The sequence below is a fragment of the Odontesthes bonariensis genome, chromosome 7 (genome assembly GCF_027942865.1).
Source record: "Odontesthes bonariensis isolate fOdoBon6 chromosome 7, fOdoBon6.hap1, whole genome shotgun sequence".
NCBI lineage: Eukaryota > Metazoa > Chordata > Actinopteri > Atheriniformes > Atherinopsidae > Odontesthes > Odontesthes bonariensis.
The window spans coordinates 31434166-31439487 of record NC_134512.1 but is presented as its reverse complement, the minus strand read 5'-3'; positions in this window follow the sequence as shown (position 1 = coordinate 31439487).

Here is a 5322-nt window from a genome sequence, read left to right as displayed (position 1 = left end):
TTCAATCTAATTAATCACGATTAATCGCATTTGTACGCAAAATCCAAAAAGTTTTCAAAGAATTCAAAAGTAGCGTATAGCCTTTAGCATTTAGTTTTATTTTAAATGTGCTGCCATATGAATGAAAGTGCCATAACATTTGTTGTGCAAACACACTTTTAACATCAGCATCTTTCTGTAGTTTTTATGTAGAAGCCTCGCTCCACTGTCTGTTTCCTTGAATGACTTGCTGCTATCAGTTGTGTGTTTTGCCTTTAAGTGATATTTTAGACTGGAACTACTACGCTGAGAAGACAATTCAACTTGGCAGTGTTTACAGATGACTTTGGTTCTGTCGACTCCGCCGTCTGGAAGAATTTTAAAATGAAAATGGCCGAGTAAAAGTTCCGTACCCTTCTCCAGGTTTGGTGGATCCGCCGATTACTTTCTTTTCCGGTTCTGGAGCAGACAGCAACAGACTTTTACAAAATAAAAAAAATAATAAAACCTGCGCTAATGCGCAATAAAATATGAATAAATAATAGATAAGATGAATAATTAATGAGTTAACGCGACAATAACGAGTTAACTTGCCCAGCCCTAATAAACTATTTTATGTGACATTGACACACTTTTACAATATTCTTATTTGTTTATCCCTAAATTACTCTGTCTCAAATTTGGACATATTTGTACATGTTGGGACAGCAGGGATGACTTTATAAATCCTTGTGTTGCTTTACTGACATCTGCTTTGTTGTTTAAGAATTTTTCTTAAAATAGATTTTTTTTTCAACTTCACCTACTGGCCTAATTAGTGTTTAACAGAACTAGTTTGCCCAGTATTTCTTGTTGTTTTTCTCCACTATGAGGAAGGCTCTGGCTATCTGGTTAATGCCTACCCCTTATCACCAAGGTAAAATGGGTAAACTTATCAGTAACACTGTTTGATTGTGCTAATGAGTTTTTCTAGGCTGTTTTCTTTTTTTTTCATAGAGATTGGAGAATAAATAAATCCATAATTCAAACAATGAACAAGTCTCCAGTAAGAGCTGTGGCCAACAGTAATTAATAAATTCCATCTTGATTCATATTTCGGCGGCATTAATTCAATCAGATTTAGCAGGTCACAAAAAACACTTTCTCCATCTAGTATCAACAACGTCAGTGACTCATTTAATCTTAGGTAATCCGTTTATTTGGCCATTGTATACTGTTAAAGTTCCAGTTAAACCTTTCATAACAGAATGTATTAGTTAAGTAATTTGATTAGTTTTTTTTTTTTGTAAATTTCAACTTTTAAAATAATTTTTAACTGGCTAGTTGTGTGTGCTACATGTTTTTGTTGCTGTGATATTGAACAGTGATCAACAGGAGGCAGCAAAGAGTCTCAGCCAGTAAGAGCTGAGGATTGAGATTTAAGGTTGAGATTTAGTTCAACTTGAACACTCTCCCTGAAGTAAAGCAAGAAATAGGATTATATGGTCTTGGAATGCAAAATTCAAATATAGAAAATACTAAGTGGAAAATTATTTACACAAGATCAGACTCGGTGTGACCGGTAAAGCTAGATCAGGGTTGCTCCTTTCCTTAATGTTAATGGAACAGTGCCCCTTCTTCTGTCTTAAGAGGTATAATATACTTTATGAGATAATGAGATATTACAAATTGTTTGAAAATGGCTTTATATTCTTTCTAAATGTATAGGCAACAACAATTGTTCTTTATTGCTGATACCTTTCCTCATTGGCATTGTGTTAACATACACCTGGTGCTGTGGAGCAGCAAACTGCCAAAACGTATAGTTTTATAGAGGTACTCACACATACTGGTAATCAGTTAATCACCTGGCTGCGAGTTGCCCTCTTAATTTTTAAGGAAATGGTTTCATGGAAAGGGTGTAAAGGCCTCAGATTTAAATATAGGTGCCAATGCCGACGTGGCACCGGCGTGTAAATAGTCCAGCATTGTTGCTCCGACTTAGGCAAACAATACATCAAAACATGTCCCTCGATCAGGATAGGGAGCGACTTTACTCTGACTTTACTCTCTCATTACTCTAAACGGTTTTCCGGAAAATGGGGAAAATTTGGAAATTGCTCCAATAGGAAATTAATGGGATTCCACACATAAAAGGACAAACTAATCCCACTTTGGATCCCTATAACTCAGCTATACTTGATCATAGAGACATCATTCAAAGTTTAAACGGGTCAGGAAAGATGAAACTTTTACTGAATTAAAGGTTGTTTTTTTTATATATCTTTTACAGTTTTGACAATGGCAGTTCGTCAAATGTGATGACGTCTCCCACTCATACTTCACATGATCTAGATTAATCAGAAAAACCTCAAACTTCTCTCATGTCTACAATGTCTGCTGTGCATAGACAAATTACACATCAAAACGTAGGCATTTTTCATCTTCTTACATCGAATGTGACCATCATTGTGCTGTGCCTCACGGTTTTCTCTCAAATCGAGCGCAGAGAGCAACCACCAATGCTCCTATTGACTTCCATTATAAAGAAGGTGTCCTGATCTCCTTCAAAACTGGAAGTCAGGGGCGGTCAGTGGCGTGGTGGGTTGAGCAGCCGCCCCATGTGCAGAGGCTGCGGTCCTCGCTGCAGCTGGCCCCGGTTCGAGTCCCGCACCGAGTCCCGCACCGGATGGCCCTTTGCTGCATGTCTTCCCCCTCTCTCTGCTTCCTATCTCTCTCCAACTATCTGATCCATTAAAGGCGTAAAAAAAAAATAATAAAAAAAAAAAAACTCAAAGTCAGGGGTGTTTTTAAACTGCCATAAAATCTACACTGTACATAGGAGCTTCATAAAAATTCCATCACTGTCTTCTGCCGCTCATGGTTTAAGAATTTTTCAGATACGACTCATGGTTTTCGAACAGCGACTGTTTGAAAGGGAGTTTCTAGTAACTCACAGTAAGTCCTTCTCTTCAAGCTAGAGTATCTATAGCAAGCTATAGCAACTCACACAGCTGTCCCTCGTTTACTCATGTCTGCCTCCATGTTTAATGGCAGCCACTGTGTTATCTCTGCTCACAGCTAATACAATATGACAACAACATGACAGCCTCAGTCTAATTAAGGATTTAACCTCTGATAGTATAGTCAAGTATACTATAACTTCCAGTGTTGTATAGTAACGAAGTAAAAATACTTCACTACTGTACTTAAGTATATTTTGGAATACTTTGTACTTTCCTCGAGTTTAAAATTTTTTGACAACTTTCACTTTTACTTCACTATATTTCCGAACTTAATTGCATACTTTTACTCCAATACATATTGTTCGGTTTAGTTACTCGTTACAAAAAAAAGAGAGAGAGAGAGAAAAAAAAACCAACAGTGTTTTGACCCCATGCATGTTATGCCTGCCCAAAGATGTGGAAATTCTATCTTACAGAAACTCCCTTTTTTAGGTTTTAAGGTAGTTTTACAAAAAAGGTCTTCCTCTTCAGATGCCAGATAAGCTGCAGTTTTCTCTTATTTTTTTCTTTAAATTTGTTTATAATGATGGCAATAACAGTAGCAGCCTCTTTTGTTTAATTTTTTTCTTAATGGTGTAATGTACGCCTCATTTTCAGCACTGGCCTTACTTGAAGAAGAAAAACTTAAAGGTTTACAAAGGATATAGACAGATGACTGATTACCAAATAAACTGCAGGTGAGGCAATGAGCAATGGAAACTAGGTAAACGAGCATGGGGGGTAGCTACCGACCACCAAACACCTCCGTCAGATGTGTTCCTATAGAAACCAGAACAGACCCAGCCTCAGAGAAGGAGCTAAAATGGTTATAGGAACTGAGGGCCGTGGTCTCGAGTTCCTGTATGTGCGAATGGGGAGAAAACGGCCCTGTTCCTTAAAGGTTATAGGAACTGCCAAAGGTTCCTACAGTCCAAATGCGGCTATTGAGAGGATAACTGTAAACCATTTATGCAGAGTTAGAGCTGCACATCCAAAGTTAGATATCCTTGAAAGTCATTTGAAAGAACTTTTGTCGCGTGTTTAACATTTAAAGGACGGAAAACAGTGACCATAAAGGAATGCATAAGTTCATCAACAACATTCAGACCGGATCTGGAGTTTCATAACTGATTGGTATTAAAGGGGCTCAAAGCTGCCAAGCAAATATTCCCCATACCTACACCACCAGCTGCTTGGACTGCAAGCTGGATTTATGGATTTTACCTCAAATTATGATCTAGTTTCCTGCACCCTCTAATCTTCAGAAATTGGGATTCATCAGAGCCTGTTACGTAGATAAATCTACCCTCCACAACCTCAAACTTCTGTTCATGAAACACATCTGGTTATGATCCTCTGTGTTGCTATCCCAGCAAGCATTCTGACATGTTTTTCTGCTCATTACATTAAGATCGAGTCAATTACTGTAGTGTTTGGTCAGCCTGTCCTCTTTCTCTGATCTTTCTGGGTCTTTTAAAAAAAGTATTTCTGTCTGAAGAAGTGTTGCACTTATATTGCTCAAATTAAATCAGAGTCCTCCATTAGAGTCCTTCTCGTTAAACTCTAAAGCATGTTTTGTTGAATCTCTCTGTGACCTCACCCAAGAGCCTCTCTGACACTAATCACCAAACCCAGTCTCACCCTGATTTATGTGGCCATGTATTTTTTAAGTGTTGGTAAACTTTAGGATTCTTTTCCCCCAACAATCACTCCTCTCCCTCCCTCTCTATCTCTCTCTCTCCCTTGAACACACACAGTGTAACGAACACTAACGCGGACGCTCGCAAAGCATATACAGGCAGGTGGACAAACTGTCTCCTGCTGAAGCTCAGGATGAAGGACATGTAAAGCGCAACTGATAATCGGCTTTAATCGATTAATTCGGCCCTGGTGGCCTTCGTGAGGACGCAGGTATATACACCGAAGCTGAAAACGCTCTCTGCCCGACACATTGGCCGCTATCTGAACGCAGAGTGATTTCTGAAATTCTTTGCAACTTAGCGAAGAGGACATGGTCAGCAACTTTCAGACGATTTTATTATTTTAGTGCACCTTTGGCCAAACTTTTGTCAGTTGTGCCGAGTGTGTTTCCTCGACAAAAATGTCCTTCGTGACAAAGACAGACGAAACTCAATCATTGCACAGCCTATCTAATATTTGAATATACTTTATAGTTCGCAAATAGGACCAAAGTTTGACTGGTGCCGTCCTGATTTACGCAGACCGGGTTTTGCGTATTTGCGCACCGAAGCGCCGTAGGAGCTCCTCATTAAAGTCTGCTCGAGTCTGTGTCGAATCTCTGCAGCAATATGAGACGACATTGTGGGTACCAGAGCCAGACTCGGCCTTCATGAGAGCC